Below are 26,714 nucleotides of genomic sequence, written 5' to 3' on the forward strand. Positions count from 1 at the left end.
GTAAAAACCTCACACAACTACCTATGCGAATGGTTATCTGTAGAAAATACTGCATGTTGCATCAGTCATGCCACATGCGGCAAATCTCATGGTTAGCAAGAGAGCAAAGCTACTCTGTGCTTAAAAAATCCTGGCAACATTCCGAATTGAGAAATGCAACATTCAAGAGCAACTGGAATTTCGTATTCACCACACAACATATAGACGAGATGGATGACAAACAAAGCCAACGAAACGAATGCCACCAGTCTGTTGCGAATGAATGAATGACTGGATAATATGTGGATTGGCGAAGCTTTGAATCGGCCAACTTGAATTCAGTTGTTTACAAACACAGCAGCGGTACGGTTGATGTGTGTTTGAATCAAACGGAGAAATTTTCAAATACGTGGGTCGTTATTATTCGAACGTAACGTAAGCGTGACAAAAGGAAAGAAAAACATAAACAACAACAACGACGACGCATAAACGTACGAAATGTAAATGCATGCAAATTAAAGATCTTTAAGAGAACACGGGTTTATGTGTGTGAGTGCGTGTTTTCTAATTGATTATGAAAAGAAATATTTGAGAAAATATTAATTAGAGAAATGGAAATTTAGAAAAAATAAAAAGAAATAATAATAGCAGAAAGCGTCAGAATTAATGAAAAGGAAAATTAATTATTGAATAAAACAAAATTGAAGAATAATCAATTAAAATGCATTTATGTAAAATAATGGAAATTTAAATAAGAAATGATAATTGATATTGAAAATAAAATATTACTTATTTAAAGGGTATTGTGAAAAATCACTTTAAAAATCTTAGAATAAAAATTTTGAGTTAAACAAATGCTTGTGAAGTCGTCAAGGCAAACAATGTGTTCTTAAAAATTAAAAAATAAAAAACAAATATTGTTAGTCTGTCCGCGTTGAACTTTCCTTAGGAAATCGAAGAAAAATTGCATTCCAATAATCGGATTTTTGAAATGCATACTTTTGCAAAGCAATTTTCAACCAATAACAAAGTAAGTTTAATTACAACTAGAAATGTTCAAATGAAAAGAATTTAGCTACTCTGCCGAAATTTCGCGCTTAAATCACAACATTTCCCTCCCCACATCCACACCGGCATAAAATTAGCTATTGCAGCTATACAAGAGGGAAACACGAAATTTGCCCAATTTCTATAGTTTACGGCTTTTTAATGGTGTTGTTGTACGAGTATTATATGTCAGTCAGTGGTGGCGGCTGTGTTGTGGATGGTTGTTGGTTTTGATGCTGGCGTTGTATAATTGCTGTTTTCGTCTTTTAATTTGATACCCTCTCTCGTTTCAATCATTATGGCTTGCCATTCTTTGGATTTGCCCTACACCATCATTATGCGATTGGTGGGCAATGCAGTCAGATTAGTCGTCTATGAGAGGAATCATTTTGGAGTACTTTTCATAAGATGGAATTGCTGTTCAAATCATTCAAGCGGGGTTTATGAAAATTCGGTTCGGTAACGTCGTATTTTGGACAACCTATATTGGCGTTGGGGTGAAGTGTTAATTATCATGAACCAGTTTGATCCCAAGAACGTTCTTGAAAAGTCCATGTAGCAAAATCGGTTGCCTTAATTGGGAGGTCCGATTATTCTCCATCGTGTTTTAATACTTTTCATAAGTTGGAATTGCTGAACAAATCCAGGTGGTGTTTATAAAAATTGGATTCCGGGCGATAATTTATACGATAAGCCATATAAGACAGTTTATGTTGGCTCTGGTATTGGTTCGAAGTGATAGAGCCAAGAGCAAGTGAAGTGTTAATAATCATGTCAAATTTCTTCGCTACGAAAATTTTGGAAAAAATCCATGTACGAAATATGTCCTCTGGCAGGGACGTGGTCAGAAATGCATTTCGACACCATTTCAGGGGAACACATCGGATAAAACTTGATGTTTTGTGAGTAAAATATACAAACAATGTCTACAAAATTTCCAATTTGGGTGGTGGGGGTCGGGCCCTGGCTACGTCGGTGTTGTCTTTAATTATTTTCATGAGTCGGTATTACTGATCAAATCCAGTGGCGGTGTTAATAAAAATTCGATTCGGTACCGTCGTATTTCGTTATGCTCCAATAGGACGATAACTTTGCGATACGCCATACACCAAAATCGGTGGTCTGTTGTTGAATTCGGGAAAAATTGTTCGAAAAAAAATCTGTGTATAAATCTGCATAGAAAGATAACATCGGACATAAAAAAGGTAAATGTGTTGCAAGACAATCTGTGGACGATTGACCCTCAACAATATCGATGTTATTTACAAGAAAATTCTGGAAAATTCAACATACCAAGAACAGTCGTTTAATGACAGAAACTTAAAAAAAAATAAAGAAAAAACTTGTATTGTGTGAATAGCGATATCTGTCCGTTTGTGAATGTATAAAATTAGGGTATGTCATGTTGTGAGAATGCTTTCATTTACACAAGCACCCATGGAAATTTCTTCCCCACGAACATTCTGGAAAATTCCATGTACCAAAATCGGTCGTCTGTTGTTGAACTTTGAAACAAGATGTAAAATATCACTGTAAAAAAAATTTAAATGTGTTGCAATAAAACCTGCGGACGATTGATGCAAGGGGAAGAAAAAAATCTATTGAGCGATCAAGTAAATAAAAATACCTAGAAACTTACGTCATTTGATGGACAAGGGCACTGTTAATAATCATATTAATCCCCACGAAATTTCTATATGTAAAAATCAGTCGTTAAAATTTGGAAAACTTATAGAGAAAACACGATCTTTATGAGATTCATATACACCAAAAAATACAACATTAAACTTTTAAAATTAGCTTAGGCTAGGTAATGTTATTTGACTGTTGTAATTTTTCCCAACTGTAAAGGTGTTGGCACAAAAATCTACTAACGGTTCACGCAAACAAGAACATCAAGTGAATGAAAATGTCTCAAAATTGTATATCAGTTTATGTTGGCTCTGACATTTCTTTTCCAAATCTTCTGGAATATTCCATGTTATTTGATGAGAGAAAAACATATTATTTAATATTGAATTTTAAAAGTTTTCTAACCATTTGAGAACCCGAAGTAACAGATTTTTCGCTAACCATTCTCTCAGGGAAGTTAACTATCCCATTTCTAAAAATCATCAATTATTGTCTACTGTTTTCGACAACTGAGTGTCAAGGTTGCCGGCGACTTAGCGTTCTGAACCACCATCAACTTGTCAAAACTTTAGTAGACAATAATTGATGATCAAAAAATCTTCTGATATAGAAGAGCAATAACTAATGACGTAGGAATAAAACTTACCATAGTATTTGTGAACATTGAAAAAAGGGATTACCAAGCAGGACTATAGGAAAAGTTTGGAGTTTCAATTAACTGACATAATTTCGCATATGCATTTATCGAATGAAGTGCGATTTATATACAAGTTACCAAGCTTTGTCTGCGTCTGCAACAAAAACAACATCCTAATACGCCTGAAGATCGGCTTAACCACCCGTGAAACGTAGCGTAGTGGTTCGATGCGTGGGACTTCGGTAGACTCCTAATTTTTCAATATATTTCTGAGGTCTAACAGCTTAACTCGAAAGAAAATTAATTAAGTATCACTATAAATGACCTTCGCATTTTTAAATAAAATAAAACGAGTAAAAAAGTATCATTTGGCTTTGCCGACAGAGATATACCCTCAGCCTGTGTATATTGAAACACATTTTTTTTCCCAAAATACGTATGTATTTAGGGGGTTTTAAAAAATTTGGGCGTTTGAACAGACAAAAATGTTGATTAGGATTAAATATCAAAAGTTTTGCGGAGGAGATACTAAGAGGAATGGATCGACATTGACCGTTATGGAAGTGGATCTCCAGCCACAACATATGGTGCCATAGGGGGTTTTTACACTCTTCAGGCTGTTTGCTCAAGAAGTATGGACTTGCCCCTAAAAAAGTTTACCATCGTAATTGAGGCAGCGAATGCAAGTTGCTTCAACAAAAATCAAAGTGATTCGATATTAGCTCTTAAAGTGAACTTATCCGAAATTTTGTGTATGTGGTGCCAGATGGAGTGGACAAATATAGTCCATATTTGAACCTGATCTATATCTGGTAGATATATTAGGATGTGTAAAGTATAGACCAATTCGGCCACTCCCTTCAAGAGTTACCGTACGAACATTTTTCCGAACATTTTTGAACTTTTGTGGGGGAGGTACCTGAAGGAGTGGACCAATATGGCTTATCTTCAAACTTAAACTATGTTTGGACAAAATATTGCTAGGGCCATCTTTTGGACCGAATCGGCAGATCCGTTCGAGAGTTATCTTGGGCTCCAACCACCTCACACGGTGTCATAAGGGTTTTTTGCAACTTTCAGGCTATTTTCTCAGGAAGTGTGGACTTGCCCCTGATGAAACTTGTACCGTCATATGGAGGGCAGTGAATACAAGTTGCTAAAACAAAAATCAAAGCAATTCGAGAGATGGCTCTAAACTGAACTTTTCCGAAATTTTGTGTGGGAGGTACCCGAAGGAGTGAACCTATTGAGACCATATTGGAACCTCATATTACTCTGGTAGAACGTTTACGCTATACAAAGTATGGACCAAATCGGTCACTCCCTTCAAGAGTTATCGTGCGCACAAACTTTCCGAACATTTTCGAACTTTTGTGGGGGAGGTACTTGAAGGTGTGGACCGATGTAGGTCAGCTTCGAACTTAAACTAAGTTTGGGCAAAATATTACGTAAGCCAAAATTTGAACCGAATCGGTTTATCCGTTCGAGAGTTATCGTGCGCTCCAGCCAGCAGGACAGACAGACAGACAGACGGACGGACATGGCTAGATCGACTCAAAATTGTCTGAAACACATTTCGTCCAAACATACTTGGGGTCTAAAACCATTATTTCGATGAGGCACATTTTAATCGTATCAAAGTGTATATCACCAATATTTTTGAAAATTTAACATAGCTGAAGCCAAGGTTTACCCTTTCAGAACGCGCGACTTGTGATTGTATATTATACAAATTAAATATATTTAAATACAATGAAATGTTTTTGAACGTGGCAAAAAGTATTGGCCTTAAAAAATAATTTGCGTGGAAGCTGTGGCGATATTTATGTTAAGAAATGGGTAAAAATGGGTTGAAGCCAACATGTCTTTTTTTGTTTTCTCTCGATTTGTGAGTAAACTACACTTCTCTCGATTTTCCTGTCAAAGTAAAAGTAGAAGCAAACTAAATAAGGATCATCTCACTTATGTATTACTTTTCAAAATTTGAACTGCTTCTACCATTAAATGATGCTGACATTTTGAAGCCAGATTTACAGTGTTTTTGAAATTTCGTTCTAATTTCATTCCGCAAACAGGTTTTTCAAAAAATGGTATATAGGATTGTAGAACTCGCAATTCTGAGTTATTTGATACGTATATTGTGAATGTAATCTACACAGCTTCATAGAAATCTGCATCCAAATGCGGAAATTTTTCTAAAAATCATATTTTTCGGGTCTAATATTTGCAATTGTCTCTAGAATACCTCGTACTCCATTGCACATTTAATTTTTTACGTTCCGGATCTAATAAATCATCCATCTACTAAAACGCGAGTTACGAGAAATTCCAAAATAGAAAAATCACCTAAAATTGTTTTTGAAAATATCACGTATTTTATCGCGTTTTCTGCGGATCGTTTCCACTCCAATGAAAAAACTAGTGCAGCATCTTCGTTTTAGCGGAAACAGAGATTAGAAAACTTCACTGATAAGGGAGTTACATTAATTTTATCCCAAAAAATAGTGCGTGATGCTACATCCACGGTTCTTCATTGACGGCCTTGATACAGATATAAATCGATATAGATTTTCATGGTGGACACTGAAATCGGATGCGGACAAAAATTGTATGCACTTCGCGCAAATTAGCGATATTTTATAGGTTTTTTAATGCTAAGATGCAGCCGATGCTACATCTAAGAGTCCAACTTATATTTCGAAAAATATATACAACTTAATAGATATGGTCTTGCTGTACATGAAAATCACATGCGGACAAAATGATTTTGATATTTACGCGATTTACACGTATTTTAAAATGCATATAAATTAAAATGGGTTATTTGACCTATATTTCCATTTCAGGAGCTTCGAGTTATATCCTCATCAACCCAGTTACCTTCCCTAATGGGAAAGCTTTAATACGAATGTCAATAAAGCAAAATCCGTCTATTTTATTGGGAGATTTAAGCAAAATTAAGGAAGTATTCCTACAGATTTTTACAATATTTTCTACTACATTATGCATGTGAAAAAATATTTTTTCAAACAAAAAATTATTTTTTGACCAACATATGTGCTTATTTTGGCTGTAACATCGAAACTATAACACCAATCTGTATGATTGTAGTCTCATTTGATTCGCCGTGAAGTTTTGATCCTCAACAAATTTTTATGTAATTTTATGACAACTAAATGGGCCTTAATTTTGAAAAAAGTTGACTTATATTCAATAATTTATGAATTTTATGTACATTCCGCGAATTCTGTGTAACATTTTGCAGGTATTAGGCAATCTACTCGCTCAAGTCACTTCGAGAGAACTTTTTTGTAACAATTGTGCTCATTTAAATAATAAGCGTTTTTATAATATTTTCTTTCTTAGAAAGCGAAATAAAAGCGCCATAACTTTTGTCCGCATCAACCAAAAATTGGCTCGCGACCAGATTCGTACTGGGAATTTTTTTCTTAACCTACATATCAAAAATTGTTGATGTAGCTGATGTAAAAATTTTAGAGTTCTATCTCAATTATTGCGGACGCTATAGTTATTACAACAGACGAGCATTCGGACATGGCTAGAACGTCATAGAATTTTATCCTGATCGAGAATATAGGTATATACTTCATATGGTCTCAAATGATTAGTTCGAAGTGTTACAAACAGAAAAACAAACTTAATATACACTCTATACTATGCACTATAGGCCCAATGACAGGTTTTTGATGCAACAAGTCACTGGAAGCGGCTGGAGCTTTCAAATTTCATCCCGATGTTTATAATGAGCATAAAAGCATGTTTATAATGAGCACAAAAATACATCTGCAAAATTTGGTAGAAATCGGTTCAGACATAGAAATAGCTTTCATGCATGTTTTATCCGATTTTATATTTCAGCAGCACAAAGGTCACAATTTGTATCCGATGGCTTTAAAGTTTGATATGGTAGATCCTATTCAATTTAGACTCATTTCTAGAAAATTTGGGTCTTATCGGTTCAGATAAACATATCTATATATATTGTCATGATGCTTGAAGTAGAACTCCTCTGAAATGGATGTACCGAATTTGATAAAATTTTGTTTGTAGATTCGCTAGGGCCGGAAATAGATCATAAGGTAGTTTTATACCGAAAAATTGAGGGGGTGGGGGACCTCCCCCACAACGGGTTTTAGCCAGACACGAAATCTCAGAGATTATTAGACGTAATGGTATCCCAGCAAAATAAATTGGAAGTAGTGCAATGTAGACTAGTTCTTCACGGCATGTTTTTATGCAGTTCAAACGGAGTCGTGAAAAAGGCACTCCATTCCTCACATTTTACCCGCATTTGGAGGCAATCTAAAGAATCACATCCATTTGTCACATTTTAACAACATCCGGAGGCAGTTCAACGGAATCGTGAAAAAGGCACCGCGTTCACTACATTTTATTACCAGTTCTTAGAGATCCCTACATGTACATAAATCAGTTTGTACATTAGGGTTATGACTTTTTTACAACCTCATATCCCTGTATCATAGCGTGATGAGTTTTGCCATAAGATTACATAAAATCTTAATTATAAGGTGATTCGGTGAAAAAACCTCACGCACAAAATGATCTTAAAATTTGAATTTATCAAAATTATGGAAAATTTTTTGAATTGAAAATAAACTTTAGAGCCACATGAGATAATTAAAATGACATAAAATTTATTTCTCACTATTTTTCTTCAATTCTGAGAATCGTAAAAATGTCGTAAACGCTTTTATTCAAAAATATAATTTTTTAACAAAAAACAATATATTTAAAATTTTTTCAAAGTGACTTTTTTCGCGACTTTTTTAATATTTGAATGAAATAAAAGTTATTATAGTTAATAGTAGACTTATATTTATTCATACGAGCAACAAAAAATAATTTTTTTTCATTTCATATATTTTTTCAAAAAATTATTTTTTTAAAATCGATTTGTGCGTGAACTTTTTTATATTTCAATGGAATAAACGATAGCATAGTGATAAATAGGCAAAAGTTCATTCATCCCTGCTACAGGAAATCATTTTTGAGGAAAAATGTCAAAAAGTCATAACCCTATTGTACATCTCTACAGGCAGCGGAATACATTTCCAAAAAGAGATAATCGTGTTAACATTTCCAAACATTTGTTAAGACAAACTAAATAATATTTAATTTGTGAACATTTTTCCGGTAAGTCACGAGAAGAAAATTTCCCAATGGAGTGCTGTTGGAGTACATGTCGAAATCTTAACTGGTGATGGGAAGACAATATCAAACCCATTTGGAGGATGAAGCGAAATCACTTAAGCTTGGATTAAATAAAGAGCGGAGGAAACACACATGTTTGCGATTGAATTCAATAGACAATTTTCATGATTTGTGTTAATTTAATAAAGTTATTAATATTTTTGTTTTACACAAATAATAAATGCATTTTATTTTGTTATTCAAAACACGTGCTCTGGACTGCCTCCTATTCTACCCCAAAGGGTCAGGTAAAATGCAATGCCAAAGGGTCAGTTAAAATGCGGTGCAATGGAGTGCCTCTTTCCGGGGTCACTCCCTTGTAAAAATCATGAGTGAAAATGCATAATTTGATGCACTTCCAAATCACTTGTACATATCATTTAACTGCATCTTGGGAGGCAAACTTTTCGCTGGGATATAATACAATAGTAATTGTGACTTCTATTATTAATTGATATTTTGGAATTAGAATACCAATTTTTGAAAACTTTATAAGGTTAAGATTTTTAAATTTAGTAGGTGTTTGTAGTCCCATTTAGAGATCTTGAACATAAAAGAATTTTCGATTTCCGTGGAAACCCCCGTAAATTTGGTTTTTGTTTTTGCGTTCTGAATCTAATAAGCCATGACGCGTCCAAATCCGTCCACTATATCGGCAGATATGATACCCCTCACATTTCGAAAATCTGCAACAAATGTTTTTGAAAATATCGCGTATTTAAAAGCGTTTTGGATGTGTCGTTTCTACTCAACTAAATAGAGTGATACGCCTGCTTAAAATGTGCGAAACCAGATATTTAAAAACTATAGCGACTCCGGAGATACAATTGACTTTTTCTAAAAATTAAGTGCGATGCTACATCCCCGGTTAAAGATGGATCGCAATTAAAGCTTAACATTGAAATCGGATGCGCATAAAATGTAAATGAACTTCGTGGAAATTATGACCAGATGATACATCGTGGCCGCGAACTAGAATTTCACAAAAAGTGATTGATTCGCAGTGTTAGCAAATCGGATGCGTTTCAAATGTTGTAATATTCAATATAAGATTATTTTAATGTTATTCCACAATTGGAATCCCTTGTGATTTAATATAATGTTCTAAAAATATTCGCCAATAGGAAAACTATAAGCAAAAATCTGTTGCAACGGAACATCTTCATTATTGCGTGAAATTTTGACGAACATGACGAAGAACTCAATATTTTTTTCAACTTTACCTATAAACCCATAAAAATAAAATTAGAATAACATGATTTTTATTTTTTCGTCATATTTTCTTCGTATTTTTGCAAATATCATGAATACTGTAGCTCCAACCTTCACGATTTAGGTTTCATTTTATTTCTCACAATATCTGGATGTCGTTATAATTTTTTATATATACTTTATGTAAGTATAAGGGCTATTGTTTCAAAAATGTGTTTGTAAATACGTGAAATTATTTAACAAATTTGATTTTTCGCGAATGCATTGAGACTTTTCGATTTTTTTTTGCATCGTCGCAAAGTGTACGAATTCAGTTAAGGATAATAGGATATAACAGCTTAATATTTTAAGCCGCGATTTTTTTAGACTTTTTTTATTTATCATATTTACAACGGTCATATCTTTTGCGCGCAACGACCGAAGTTGGTAACGAAAACAGATTTGGAATGACGATTTTTTTCTTAATCTATGTACCAAAAATCATTGATGTAGTATAAATTTTTTTTGATTTTTTGAAATGGAATAGTCGATTTTAGACATTTTTCCTGATATATGACTTGAAAAATAGAATTGTTTGCCTCAGAAACCTGTCATTGGGCCCATAGTGCTATGAAAAAGCACTAAAGCTCAAACAATCGCAAAAAGACTTCAGAATGTGTTAGAAGTGTTCAATCGGTGAGTTTAAATTGTGATGATTGTTGCCGATACAACAAGCGTATCTGTAAGTAAGTGACAGGCGTTGTAGTTCGACTGCTGCAAATGTTCAACATAATTTTCTAGATCGAGTTATTTGCGTCGTCATGGAAGATGAGCTCCATGGGTCGACTAAATCACCAAAGATCAAGTATTTCATTTACGGAAGTTTGATGGGTAGTTATGCTAAATTGCGGCATTCAACCGAGGCCTGCATTAATGGAAAAACTGAGATTAAGAAAATACTTCACTGAGAGGAATGAGTAAAGTTTAAGCCAAACATCTACAATGCACGCTGGAACTTTCGTGTCATTTTAGCTATTTTTGCTTTTGTTCCGAAGCATGGAACCCAGAACAGGTTGGTAAAATTATGCAAGACTTGTACAAATCCTGCAGCAAGAACGACAATAACCCAGTAGCGTCATTAAACTGGATTTAAGCGCAAAAGTGTTGGATCGTAGGAACCTGATCTATGTTGAGACCACAAGGACTACCAGTGCTAACAATTCCACAATGTTCTTCCAATAGCCCTTGAACTGAAATTTTACGAAAATTTTTACAGTTTTGTGGGAAAGATACTTGAAGCATTTAAGCCAAGTACACCATTTCCGAACTTAATTAATGTTTGTGAGATTTTTTGTTTGGATAACTGTCTGTCACTCTCTTCGATATTTATCATGGGTTGGACACCTTTGTTGAGCGCTTGGGCCATTATGTCAGGATTCACTTCCGGAAGTACCTGAAGGACTTTCCGATTTACACATACTATATTGGATATTCATGTATGTTTGGAAGAAATATTATGATCAAATCGGATACTCAGTTTATTAGTCATAGTGCTCAACCGCAATTTTAATTGGTACCGGCTCACTGTGGACGAAATTCAAATCTAGCGGAGCAAAAGTGCCAAAACTGACCTTATGTTATATGGAAATAATTAATGGCGTCCTATTCTAAACATCTTGCGGCACCCGAAAACAATAAACAAATTTGTATTTTATTATAGTTGGCTGTTATAGCGGTACATACATTGGGAGTTTTTATTCGTGATTGCTAAATCGACTTTTTTGGTATTTGTTTTGATCGTCAAAAATTGTGGGAAAAATTAAAGTAAAGTGTGCATAATTGAATTTTTTCCAACAGTTTGGATATGCTGCTTTAAAAAGAAAGTGGTTGCATAATTATTTACTGTTGTAAATATTCAAAAAAATAATCTTTAATTATTAAGACACAACTCTTCGATTTTAAGTATCTTATATAAAGTACAACTAACCGGGGATAACCGGGGATCACTTCCGAATATTGTTTTTCTTAAAATACATACTCCGAGGTAATTACTCCGAAAATTCCGACTGCTACTATTTGCAACTCTTCATTTTATCGCCATTTTATTTTGAAGTAAAAAAGTCGTTTAGTTTGGATATCATTACATGGAACCTATACCAAAACGTGAAGCTATGCCTCCACTTTTTTGGGAGAAGTTTTTTTGGCCACTGGTTACCCTAAATGCCAAAATACAGCTAAGTAGGTCAGAAAAATTTGTTAAAAACTTTAAAATAACTAAAATCGGAAAATACCTATATATGGAGTCTAAACCAAAACGTAGATCTATGCCCCAATTTTTGTGGAGAATTTTTTTGACCTCAGGGAATCCGAAATGTCAAAATACAGTTGATTCGGCCAGAAAATTTAGCAAAGTTATTCAAAACTCCGAAAATCGGGCGGTACCGTTATATGGGATCTACACCAAAATGTGGGCCAATATAGACCATACTCCATAACATGGGGCCTACGGTCATAAAAAACATATGATCAAAATTTCAATAGTTTATCTTAACTAGTCTAAAAGTTATTAATTTTTCCCCGCTAGATTTGGATTTCACCCACAGTGCGGCTGGTTGTTTTGAGTTTTTGGGACCATTGATCAAATCGATATCCATTCCTCGGGTCAATCATACATCACCACATTGGAGGAATGCGTCCCTCAAAATTAGAAAAATTGGGAGGCATCGTTCTATATATATTGGACTATATCAAAACCTGGACTGATAGCCACAATTTCAGCCATTTCGGTTGGATATTGAGTCCACAACATTTAATATATCGAAAATCGGACTAAAGGTAATATGGCCTGTTTTTGAGGCAAAAATTAATAGCTTTTAATACATTTTTAATGCACCGTAAAATTCGGATATAGCGAACATCGGTTATAAGAAACTACGCTTATAGCGAACAAAGTTTTGTGCTTCCAAAGAATGTTTCTTTATATTTGTACACACATTCAACTTCTTAAAACGATCACGATTATAACAAACAAAAATTGTTACGCCGCGAGTAGAATTTTTTACAATTTGTTAGGATTTTCAGGCCCGCTTTTAAGTACAAGCGGATAGCGATATTTAAAAGTAAGCTTTAATCAGAATTTTACCGGCGATCACGTTTATAATGAACGCTGGATATAAAGAACAAAATTTCATTTTCCTACACCCTATTCTCATTTTACCTATTTTATTCGTTCCAACCCAACCCACCAAAAAAGTCCTCCCAAAATCATGGGTTTTGTAAGGGATTTTTGGCAGCCGTAACTACTCGCAAATCCCCTTTCTTCCCCACTATTTTTACAAGGATATGTCGCACTCAGTTTGTAGTTATTTTATGACCACTAGAATAACTAGTTATTCTGTGGCCACTAGAAGTTGAAAAGTAAGTTGAAAAAATTATATTTTTAGAACTGTTGATGTAGAGTTTTTTTTTTAATTTCATCACACTTCTTACTTTTATTTTACTTTATTTTATTTCGCTCGCTGTGCGAGTTGAACACACGAACCCTCTGATTTCTAGCCAAAGACACTACATACTATGCCACGCACACGAACATTAAGGGTTGCTTAAGAACTTAAATGTGCAGTGCACATGTGCACCACGAACTGTTATTTTTTAATTAAAAAAACTCGCGTGCCCACAGTGAGCGTTGAACACACAACCCTAGGATTTATAGTCGGACACACACTCACTGTGCCACCGTCCTCATTACTTAATGAGGAGCAAAGTAAGTAGGTTTGCCTTGTAATTATACCCTCAGCATTTAGGCTAAGGAGGGTATATACACTTTGATACGATGAAAATGTGCCTCATCGAAATAATGGTTTTAGACCCCAAGTATGTTTGGACGAAATGTATTTCAGACAATTTGGAGTCGATCTAGCCATGTCCGTCCGTCTGTCTGTCTGTCCTACTGGCTGGAGCACACGATAACTCTCTAACGGATGAACCGATTCGGTTCAAATTTTGGCTTTCGTAATATTTTGCCCAAACTTAGTTTAAGTTCGAAGATGAGCTGCATCGGTCCACTCCTTCCGGTACCTCCCCCACAAAAGTTCGAAAATGTTCGAAAAGTTTGTGCGGACGATATCTCTTGAAGGGAGTGACCGATTTGGTCCATAATTTGTATAGTGTAAACTTTCTACCAGAGTAATATGAGGTTCCAATATGGTCTCAATAGGTCCACTCTTTCGGGTACCTCCCACACAAAACTTCGGAAAAATTCAGTTTAGGGCCATCTCTCGAATCGCTTTGATTTTTGTTTTAGCAACTTGTATTCACTGCCCTCCATACGACCGTACAAGTTTCATCACGGGCAAGTCCATACTTCCTGAGAAAGGTGGTTGGAGCACACGATAACTATCGAACGGATCTGCCGATTCGGTCCAAAATATGGTCTTAGTAATATTTTGTCCAAACATAGTTTAAGTTTGATGATAAGCCATATCGGTCCACTCCTTCAGGTACCTCCCCCACAAAAGTTCAAAAATGTTCAGAAAAATTGTTCGTACGGTAACTCTTGAAGGGAGTGGCCGAATTGGTCTATACTTTACACATCCTAATATATCTACCAGATATAGATCAGGTTCAAATATGGACTATATTTGTCCACTCTATCCGGTACCTCCCACACAAAATTTCGGATAAGTTCACTTTAAGACCTGATATCGAATCACTTTAATTTTTGTTGAAGCACCGCTGCCTCATTTACGATGGTAAAAGTTTTTTTAGGGGCAAGTCCATACTTCTTGAGCAAACAGCCCGAAGAGTGTAAAAACCCCCTGTGGCCCCATATGTTGCGGCTGGAGATTCACTTCCATAACGGTCAATGTCGATCCATTGCTTTTAGTATCTCCTCCGCAAAACTTTTGATCTTTAATCCTAATCAACATTTGTGTCTGTTCAAACGCCCAAAATTTTTAAAACCCCCTAAATACATACGTATTTTGGGAAAAAATTGTTTTAATATACACAGGCTGAGGGTATATCTCTGTCGGCAAAGCCGACTGATACTTTTTTACTTATTTTTTTAAGAATTATCTCTTACTTTTCAGATTACTTGTAATGGGAAAAGAATCTTGTTTACATTACTTTGTAATGGGTTACGTAATGACTAATGGATCCGAATTTTTGCTGGGAAATATCACATTTCAGCCATTTCAGTGGGATATTAAATCCACAACCTTCAAAATACCGGAAATCGGGCCGGAAGTACCGTTCTATAGGGCTATAAGAAAACGTAGACTCAAAAAAATGTTGTGCTCCAAACAAAGACTATATACCAAATATAAGAAATTTCGATAGGATAATGTTTCTAAACTTTGAAAATATCGAAAATCGGGCCGGTATAAATTATATAAGGAATACATGGAAACTTCCATACTTTCATTTTAAATATAACGAGCTGTATCTTGTTTTCGATCGACAGACGGACATCGTTATATCGACTTGAAATTTTATGCTGATCAAGAATCTACATGCTTTTTGGGGTATCCGACAAATATTGCGATGTGTTACAAACGGAATTACAAAATTAATTATATCCTCCACTATAAAAACATTACCACAAAGTTATTGTGTAGAGCATTTTCAGTTTCGCCTTTCCTCAATTATTTATTTAATTTGAAATTATTTTATTTTTATTTTTTTTACTTCGTGGTCCAGAGTCTGGGCAACACTAATTGCCTCATGTTGCGCAGCACATTGCACTGCAAACGCATCAGGATTATTCGCATGTCGAGTGTGTATGAATGGATGGATACATGAGAGTATTAATGACGTGTGTGCGTGCGTCGTTCTGCATTCGTTTCGAGCTAACGCCGCCACATACCATATTTGAGTGTTGAAACATGATAAGTTTCCAGTTATAATCGGGCACAAAGAGAGAGTGGTGAGTGAGTGGTAACAAAACTACTGCAGACAAAATCGCATTCAATGCTCATTTAAATAACAATAAAATCCATTTACCAAAAAATGCTAAGATTTCGCAGTGAAGCAAACCGGACAACGGCAGCTACAGCAGTAGCAGCCACAACCAAAAGGGATATGAAGAACAGAAATGTTTTAAAAATATATTTTTGTTACAATTGAACAACCATAACATTGGTTGTTCGTTCGGCTGTAACAAAAGGACATACATACCACCAATTTTAAATACACAAATACGTAATCTCAATTTTACAGTCAGAAAAAAGGGGATATCGACAAATGCAAAAAAAAGAGAACAAAGCTCAAGCTTAACCAAGCGACCAATATCACCATCATATCAGACATAAAATCCTTACTGTGTTCACACATACAAGCAGACATAATTACAGATGTGCATGAAAAAAAAAACAAAACAAAAACATACCAGCATTTATATTAACATATCTAAAAGTTTGTTGATGTTGTTGTAGCTGCTGCTAATGTCACCATTGTTGATGCTGTTGCTTTTGGCTACAGTACCAAATTTCAAAGGATAACTCAGTTTCTGTTGTCTACACGACTCACACAGTAATGTCCTTTGCTGTGACCATAAAAACAATTGTGTTGTTGTGATGTTTTTTTCTCTTTTCTTGTGCATTTTATAATGCCCTTGCAACCCATGAAAGGGCAAACAGACTAGACCACACATTGCGTTTGCACGTCCTCAGGATATACACGTGTTGTCAAATATTTGCATGCGTGTGTCTTTGTCTATAGGTGGGATTTTCGCTAATACCCGGCCATAGGTCAGTTGTGCGACCATGTCACCCTTTGCCATTTCCTAATTTTAAATTTGAAGTTTGCAAAAGAACGTAAACAACGAAAAAAAGAAAACATGCTGTTAAAGATAACAAAAAAGCGGCAATAACAAATTTGCCATTGTAAAGGTTGCGATAGGCACGCCATAACAAAGGATTAAAGTCTGTTCAAACAAGTGACAATAATATAATGGTGGGAAAAAGATGGAGCGTGAGAGGTTGTGGAGAGAAAGAATGGCTGTTATATGAAACTATGACTGGAGATTTTAAAATCCCGAAACTTTCAGAAGAGGTAGATGGCAACGTAGACTGGAAATGAGCAGCCTTAAACTTACGCCAAGAAATGGAAAAACGGAATTATGGTTTTTCACTAGGAATGCTAGGTGGGCCTTTCGAAGAACCAGCATTGCTAAATAAGACAAAACAAGTAAAAATATCAGTCGGCTTTGCGGACAGGGATATACCCTCAGCCTGTGTGAATTGAAACACTTTTTCCAAAAAAAAAAAACGTATGTATTTAGGGTTTTTGGCCGACAAAAATAAAGGAATGGACCGACATAGTCCATTTTGGAATTGGATCTTATTTTGGTTGATGTTCCTGTCATTAGTCACCATATAATTAAAGCTTTTGGACCATAATATCGGGAAAAGTGGACTTGCCCACGAAAAACATAATATCGCTGTAAACAGGGCCACAAGGCTTACCTTTGGTAAAAATTTCCAAAGGATCCTCGAACAGACCCGTACAAAAATGTTGAACATTTGTGTATAAACTAAGTTTAAACAAAATATTTCGACATCCAAAGTTTGGACCAATGTGCGAGGCTGGTGCTGAAATTCGAAGTGGGTGCTTGCTGGCCGTAGGGGTTTTTTACAGCTTTCGAATTATTTTCTCAATAAGTAAGGACTTGCCACTCAAAAAACTTGTACCATCGCAATAGGGATCTTGAGGGCAACCTGTTGCAAGAAAAATCAAAACGATTTTGGAGGAGGTCCTAAACTGCACTTTTCGAAAATTTGTGTGGGAGGTACCCGAAAGGCACATATTTCAACCAGATCTACGTTTCCTAGAAATATTAGGATGGATCAAATCGGTTACTGCCTTAGAGAGTTATCATGCTCACTATTTTAGAGAAAAGTTTTGAAGAAGAAAAGTTTTTAGAGAAGTTTTGAAGTTTTGTGGGGGAGGTACCCAAAGAAGTGGACCGATATGGCCCATCTTAGAACTTCTTTTAATTAACGACTGCCAAATTTTGGATCGAATTTGCTTATCGATTGAAGAGTAATCTTGCGTTGCCTCCACTACACATGGCGCCATATCCTGTTTTTAAAACAAAAATTGGTACTTTTACCATTTAAATAATAATAAGTAAAAATCGTAAAGTTAAGCCGGGACGAACTTTTTTTACCCTAGGCTATAAAATATCCTGAACTTAAATGGAATAATTAGTTTTCTATCATGTCCACGATTTTAAGTGTACATATTTTATGACCACGTATACAAAATGCCTCAATTAGGTCAGAAAATGTATCTAAAAATGTCTTCAATCGGGCGGCACCTTTATATAGGGCCTATACAGACACATGAACAAACACTCAAACACTTAATGCTCACTTAATGTTTAGGTTTGAAGATAAGCAATATCGGTCCAATCCTTCAGGTCCTCCACAAAAGTTAAAAAATGTTCCGAAAAAATTTGCGCCCGATAACTCTTGAAGATAGTGACCGATTCGGTCCATACTTTACACATCCTAATATATTTACCAGATATATTTCAGGTTTGAATATGTACTACATTTGTCTTCATCTTCGGGTACCTCCCACACAAAATTTCGGATAAGTTCACTTTAAGACCTGCTATCGAATCACTTTGATTTTTGTTGAAGCAAATTGCATTCGCTGCATCAATTACGACTGTAAAAGTTTTTCAGGCAAAAGTACATACATCTTGAGAAAACAGCCCGAAAAGGTATAAAAACCTCTATGGCACCATATGTAGTGGCTGGAGGGCACAATAACTCTCCAACTGATGAACCGATTTTGTTCAAAATTTGACTCCCAAAATAAGATCCACTTTCATAATGTACTATGTCGGTCCATTCCTTCAAGTGCCTTCTCCGCAACACTTTTGAACTTAAAACCTAATCCACATTTTTGTCGGCAAGTGAAAATGCCTAAAAAGGGCCACAAAATTCTGAAAAAATTATAAATACATTCGATCTGTCCGAGGATGAAAGTTGCAATTCACATTGGCTGAGGGTATATCTCTGTCGGCAAAGCCGACTTCATTTTTTTTTTTTTACTTCGATTGAGACACCTTCAAAACATGGTTTTTAACGCTTGTACAGAATCTTCGGGCAACAAAAATCGTTGGCCACGCCTTTTTTTCTTGATGTGCTGGACTCAAATGAAATCATTGGATCCCCAGTCAGGGCTGTACGACGGATGACCCATCAATTTCACGTTTTGTCCGGTGAAACAGGCGCTGGTTTGAATCGATGTGTGAGAGCCCAGATTGTCATGATGCAGAATGATTTGTCTTTTCTTAATCGTTTTTCGAACTTCTCAGGAGACTTCAGGCAAAAAAATTATAAAAAAATTATAGTGTACCACTCAGAATTACCCGTCCTATATTTCTCAAGCCGTATAGTCGCCACACGTTCAGTTTTTTCTGAAGAAACAAGCAACATTTTGCTTCTTACATGAACAACTTTCGTTTGATATGGCTCGTTTCGATGACCCAAACTGCCGATTCCTGCTTTATTTCAGGCTCCAAAGCATAGATCCTAGCTAGATTCGGCGTCTGTAACGATCTTATAAACGTCGTTTGAAGCACCGCGATCGATTTTATGCTCAATTTCTTTGGACCAATTCACAGTAGCCGTTTTTGGAGCGATTATCCAATTATGCTGGATCTAACAAGAAAAATCAATTTTCGCGGCCTGATGTTTATGCAATATCGAATGATAGTTGGTGGATGAAATTCCCAAGGATGTCTCTACCTCACGGTATTTAACATGGCGATCTCGCATTATCCGTTCATGCACGGCATACAACCGATTTTGGGCGACCCTCATGCGAGTGTCGGCCACGGTTGAATTCATTAAACCAGTTTTTCATAGTCCTATATGATGGTCCTCTATCGACATACAAAGATTTAATTTGATCGATATACTCTTGCGGTCATTATCTACGCCCAAAATGCGAATAATGTTCACAAGTAAATCCATTTTTTTTTCGAAGTGATTTTTTCCAGTTAGTCCATATTTATATTAAGCAATTTTCCTTGCGGCAATTGTCAGTTTGGTGGAGAGAGAGGTGAGGCATATAGAAACCCTTTGCCTCTCAACAACCTCTCTCACCTACAAACCGACAATTGCCGCAAGGAAAATTGCCTAATGTAAATATGGACCTACTGTCCTGTGATTAATTTTGAATAACGAGTTTGGAAGAAATGTTTGAAAAAATGTGAGTGTTATCTTGTAGAGTTGTTAAAACCTAGTTCGTTTCAACGACCTAGTCCACTATATAGTTCAGTAGACACCGGTCATTGGCATGAACGTACTGCATAATATTGAGTAATATTATCTCTCTGGTTTTATGAAATAACTCATATGCCAACGAACTATGGTACTGAACGAGTTAATTAGATTTTATAACTCTATTATCATGCACACTAGCCATTTTAGTATGTGCCGGCGCGGTTCTTGGAGCTTTTGGCCCATTATGCCGTTGTAATAGGGAGAGCTTCGTAAGGAGCTCTTAAATTTCACTTTTTCCAAATTTTATTTGGGAGGTACACGAAGAAGTGGGCCTATATAGTCCATATTCGAACCCGATTTATATCTGGAAAGAATATTATAATGTGTCAAGTTTGTACCAAATCGATTGTCCTCTTCTAGAGTTATTACTTATTTACTTGTTCCATAGGCCGAACAAAGAAAATATCTTCATTTCCCTCTGTTTATTGCTTCGCTTTCTGGAATACCGCGCCTTTTCATCTTTTCGTCCACTTGTTTGCGCCATCTTTTAGAGTTATAGCTCACACTAATTTTATACCCTCAGCCTTTAGGCTAAGGAGGGTATATACACTTTGATACGATGAAAATGTGCCTCATCGAAATAATGGTTTTAGACCCCAAGTATGTTTGGACGATATGTGTTTCAGACAATTTGGAGTCGATCTAGCCATGTCCGTCCGTCTGTCTGTCCGTCTGTCTGTCTGTCCTGCTGGCTGGAGCGCACGATAACTCTCGAACGGATGAACCGATTCGGTTCAAATTTTGGCTTTCGTAATATTTTGCCCAAACTTAGTTTAAGTTCGAAGATGAGCAACATCGGTCCACTCCTTCCGGTACCTCCCCCACAAAAGTTCAAAAATGTTCGGAAAATTTGTGCGTGAGATAACTCTTGAAGGGAGTAACCGATTTGGTCCACATCGTGAAACGTCTACCAGACTTAGATAAGGTTCCAATATGGACTCAATCGTTCCACTCCTTCGGGTACCTCCCACACAAAATTTCGGATAAGTTCAGTTTAGCGACTGCTCTCGAATCGCTTTGATTTTTGTTGTAGCAACATGTATTCACTTCCCCCTATACGACGGTACAAGTTTCATCAGGGGCAAGTCCACACTTCCTGAGAAAATAACCTAGAAGTTGCAAAAAATCCCTTTGACACCGTGTGTAATGGGTAGAGCGCAAGATAACTCGCGAACGGATCTGTCGATTCGGTCCAAAATTTGGCCTTTGTAATATATTGTCCAAACTTAGTTTAGGTTCGAAGATAAGTTATATCGGTCCACTCCTTCCGGTACCTCCCCCACAAAAGTTCAAAAATGTTCGGAAAACTTGTGCCCACGATACCTCAGGAGGAGAGTATCCGATTTGGTTCATACTTTCAACATCGTAATATTTCTGCAAGACATAGATCAGGTTCGAATATGTACTCCATATGTCAACTCCATCGGGTACCCCCCGCACAAAATTTCAAAAAAAAAAATGCAGTTTACGGCCTTCTCTCGAATTACTTTGATCTCTATTGTAACAAATTGCATTCGCTGCTGCCATTACGACGGTACAAGTTTTTTAGGGCGTAAATCCATTCGTCCTGAAAAAATAGCCCGAAAGTTATAAAAACCCCTATGCACGATAACTCTCGATCGGATCAGCCGGTCCAAAATTTGGCTTCCGTAATATTTTTCCAAGCTTTGTTTAATTTCGAAGATGGGCACTATCGGTGTGCGTAGCCGGTACAACCAGTATTACACACAGGCTGAGGGTATATCTCTGTCGGCAAAGCCGACTGATAATTTTTTACTTGTTCAAGAAAATTTTGAACTTTTGTGGGGGAGGTAACCGAAGGAGTCGACCGATACGGTCCATCTTCGAACTTAAACCAAAAAAAAAATATGTAAAGTCTTAGAACTATCATGAAAAGCCTCATAACCTATGAACAAAATGTGACATTGATCATTGAAATCGATGAACATTTTTTGATTTTATTCAGAATTAAATGAATCTCTTAAAACAACGTTGACGGTTTTCTTTTATAATTTTTACAATTTAAGAAAAATAGTGAGCAACATATTATTGTGGTAGGAACCTCTTCGATTTTCTTGATTTTTTTGTATTAAACAAAGATCAATATTTTTTTTTAATTTTTTAAAATTTGTCCTTTTCACCAGTGTGAAATATTTGTAATTTTACCAAAAAATAATTATATGGGAATTATATGAAGGGGAATCCGAGACGAATAATCTACTAAATATGAAAGTGATTTTTTCTCAGAAGAAGATTATTATTTTAATACGAAATAGGATTTCAATTTGAGATATGAAATGGCTAAACCTATCACAGTCACACAATCACTTCATTCAGTAATACCCACAAGAATTTCTAAACTATCTTCAAAATCGAAAAAATTAAGAATTTTTTAAGATGTTGAAGATAAATTCCTAATTCAAAAGCAAAACAAATGCATTTTTATATTGTTTATTTTAGCTAAAATAAAGGTATACATAAATGAAAAAATTGAGAGAAAATATTAATTATTCGAATTCCACTACCAAGTGAGTCTTAAAATTGTTGTAATTGACCGTAGTTTTATTCTAAAACATATCAAGAAAATCGAAGAGTACAATCAATGATAAAAATTGATATTAAATATTAAATCACGAAAATTGCATCCAAGCTCACTGTGCAAAATTTGTATTAGATAGCTGATAAGAAAACAACCGATAGAAAAAAATCTGAAAATATACTGAAATGTGTAGCTGAGGAGCAGCATCAATGCACCAAAAAAAGGAAATCAAAAACCACTTTTATCAAATGTGTCCAATTTCACTGAAAACACCCCAATAATAAAATTTGAAATCGAACAAAAAACATAGTTACCTTACTCATTACAAAATTTTCCTTTTTTTTCAAACAAATTAATATACAAATGTACATATGTATGTATGTACGTAAATTATGGAGAAACATAAATAATGAGATACGAACAGCATTTTTTGTGTTTTATGTTGCGCGGTGAAAGAAAAAAATCAAATAAATAAGATTTCCAATCAACATAATCAAGGCGAAATAGTCTGACATTAAATGAAGGGGCCGAGTCGCATTTTTACCAACTTTTTGGATCATGGTATGTATTTAAGACCAAATCTGTTTCCGACTAGTTGTTGATATTTGAATATTTTTAAACAGCTTATGGTTGTGTTTGTCCTTAGGCAATCTTCTTCCGATAGTCGGAATGGCATTTCGTACCATTTTATTTCCGTTAGTTTTTAAACTCACAACACCTTCGATTCCACGTTTTCATGGCATTCGGATTGGGCCATAGATCTTTCGAAGGATTTTCCTCTCGAACACACCAAACACCGCCTTATCTGCTTGCGCAAATACCCTTGCTTCGGAACCAAATATTAGCACGGGTAGTATCAGTGTTTTGTAGAGCTTTAGTTTTGTTTGACAAGATGTAGCTTTATTCGTAAACTGCTAGATTCTCTTTCGAATTTTTCAAAGGTATCAGTTATTTCATTTACCGATCTGTTATTGATATCAATGTCGTTGGCATTACTAAGTAGCATGTGTGTAGGAATGTCGAAGGCTGCTTTATCATTGACAAAAATATGGTAAACGTCGATCTGCATTTCTTGGGTATTTTCCAAGATTTGTCTCAAGGTAAATATCTGGTCAATGACGGATTTGCCAGGTCTAAAGTCGTTGGTCTTTAGTCGTTTACACAATATCCCACATACTATCTTATATGCAATTGGCAGTAGACTAATACCTAAATCCTGTAATTGGAGTACACAATCTTATCTCCTTTCTTGTAGACGGGACATAGGATTCTCACGCGTTATTCCTGCCAGATGATGCTAACTAGCTGATATATAAACCTAATCAGCGTGTCGCCTTCAGTCATAAACAGATCGACTAGTAAGCCATCGGTTCCTGCGGCCTTATTATTCTTCAACCTATTTACAGCTGTATGTCCTCATCTTGGCTGGTCGATATACACTCAATATCATCTTCTGGAAATGGATCTATGGTATCCTCATCGTCTTCGCTCGTATTGGATATCAACAATTTGAAAAAATGTTCTTTCCATAATCGGAGAACACTATCTGTATCTGTTATCAGATTTCCATGCTACAGGAGGATGTGTATGTACCAATACAATCATTTTGATGTTTTACTATTTGTTAGAATTATCGGACTTCATTCTAACTTCTGTACAGCTCAATTTTTATACCCTGCACCCTAATATGGCGGGTATAATTAAATGTATCATTCATCGGAGCCCCTATAAAGTATATGTATATTCTTGATCAGGGTAAAATTGTAAGTCGATATTACAATATCCGTCTGTCCGTCCGTCCGTCCGTCTGTCTGTTGAAATTAAGATACAGCTCGCAATTTTTAAGATAGCTTTAGAGCTTGTATACTAGGGTTATGACTTTTGTACAACCTCATATCCCTGTATCATAGCGTGATGAGTTTTGCCATAAGATTACATAAAATCTTAATTATAAGGTGACTCGGTGAAAAAACCTCACGCACAAAATGATTTTAAAATTTCAATTTATCAAAATTATTGACAATTTTTTGAAGTCACTGAATACAGATATATAATTGAAAATAAACTTTAGAGCCACATGAGATAATTAAAATGACATAAAATTTATTTCTCACTATTTTTCTTCAATTCTGAGAATCGTAAAAATGTCGTAAACGCTTTTATTCAAAAATATAATTTTTTAACAAAAAAACAAAAAATTTAAAATTTTTTTCAAAGTGACTTTTTTCGCGACTTTTTAATATATGAATGAAATAAACGTTAATGTAGTTATTAGTAGGCTTATATTTATTCATTCGCGCAAAAAAAAAATAATTTTTTTTAAAAAAAAAAAATTTTTCATTTCATATATTTTTTCAAAAAAATATTTTTTTAAAATCGATTTGTGCGTGAACTTTTTTTATATCTCAATGGAATAAACGATAGCATAGTTATTAATAGGCAAAAGTTCATTCATCCCTGATACAGGAAATCATTTTTGAGGAAAAATTTCAAAAAGTCATAACCCTATTGTATACTTTTCTATTACTCCTAGGATGTTTGGTATTGCAAATGGCCTATATCGGTCCACGTTCTGATATAGCCCCCATGGAACTGTACCACTCGATTTTCGGTATTTTGAAGGTTTTAGCTCATTATCATACCGAAATGGGTGCAATTTAGTACTTAGTCGTTGGGGGTGTACAACTTTCCCCCAGAATTTTATTGGTATAGGTCCGGTCTCCCCATAGAACGGTACCTCCCGATCTCCGGTATTTTGAAGGTTGTGGCCTTAATATTCCTTCGAAATGGCTTACACTTAGTATTTAGTCTTCGTTGGGTGTACGAAACTTTCCCCCAGAAATTTGTCTGTATAGGTCCACGCCTTCGTATAGCCACCACAGAACGGTACCTCTCGATTATCGGTATTTTGAAGGTTATGGCCTCAATATTCATCCGAAGTCGTTAGTCTTCGTTGAGTGTACGAAACTTTCCCCCAGAATTTTGTTGGTATAGGTCAACGCCATCGTATAGGCCCCATAGAACGGTTCCTTCCGATTTTCGGTATTTTGATGGTTATGGCCACAGCAATCCATTGAAATGGCTGAAATCTGGTATTTAGTCTTCGTTGGGGGTATTCAACTTTCCCCTCTAAATTTCTCGGTATAGGTCCTGGTTTTCATAGAGCCCCCATAGAACGGAACCTCCCGATTTTCGGTATTTTGAAGGTTGTGGCCACAACAACCCACCGAAATGGCTGAGATTTGGTATTTAGTCTACGTTGGAAATAAAACCCTTTCCGACTGAATTTCGTCGGTATTGGTGCACTTTTCGATATGGCCCCCACATAACGGTACCTCCCGATTGTTGTAATTGTGAAAGATGTGACGCCAATATCCCACCGAAATGACTGACATTTTTTTATTTGGTCTTTCATGGGGTTATAAAATGTTCCAGAAAAGAATTATCAGTATAGGTCCACGTCTTCCTATATCCCTCATAGAAGCGTACCTCTTGATTTGCGGTATTTTGTCTTATCTTATCTTATCTTATCTTACTGAAATATAGGAAATTTAGTATTTAGTCTTCTTTGAGTCTAAAAACTTTACGCCAGAAATTTGTCGGTATATAGCGACGTTTTGATAAAGCCCCCATAGAACGGTATCTCCCGAATTTCGGTATTTTGAAGGTTAGCGACATTGTTTCACGCAAATTGCTGAAATTCTGTATTAAGTCTTCTTCATAAACGAAAGGAAACTAATTGCTCCATTGTACATAAATACCACTCGTGGTGGAGGGTATTACAAGTTCGGCCCAGCCAAACTTATAGTCGTTCTTACTTGTTTAACACCACTTTTCCGTCTCTCTTTTTCCTGCGGAAAGTGCAGTTTTTTCTCTACTTTTTTCCCGATACTTCTCTCGTACCCTACGAGTTACCACTGATTGTAGAGTAGCCCTACATGCCGCAATCTTCTCTTCGGTAGCAGCGCGGCACTCCTGGTCATACCATGGATTATTTCGTGGAGGCCTCTGGTATCCAAGAATGGATTTTGCAGATGTTTGCATGGAGTGGGCAATACTTTGCCATTGTGCTGATATGTTATCAGAGCTAGGGGAGTTTTTATTAAACAATTGGGCTGGTGGAGTGGAATATACTGTGGCCAAATATACCATT

At 35.8% G+C, this 26,714-nt stretch overlaps 1 protein-coding gene across 1 annotated transcript in view; it reads left to right on the forward strand.

Annotated features, from left to right (window-relative positions):
* The first annotated feature begins 319 nt into the window (after window positions 1-319).
* Wnt5 (Wnt oncogene analog 5) overlaps window positions 320-26,714 on the forward strand; it is a 649,366-nt gene continuing 622,971 nt past the window's right edge. The window contains exon 1 of the mRNA XM_073990191.1: window positions 320-1,009. The gene's annotated coding sequence lies outside the window, so the exon portion shown is untranslated. The remainder of the gene's footprint in view (window positions 1,010-26,714) is intronic.

This window comes from Musca autumnalis, unplaced genomic scaffold (genome assembly GCF_047663935.1).
Source record: "Musca autumnalis isolate F117 unplaced genomic scaffold, ASM4766393v1 scaffold_5, whole genome shotgun sequence".
Taxonomy (NCBI): domain Eukaryota; kingdom Metazoa; phylum Arthropoda; class Insecta; order Diptera; family Muscidae; genus Musca; species Musca autumnalis.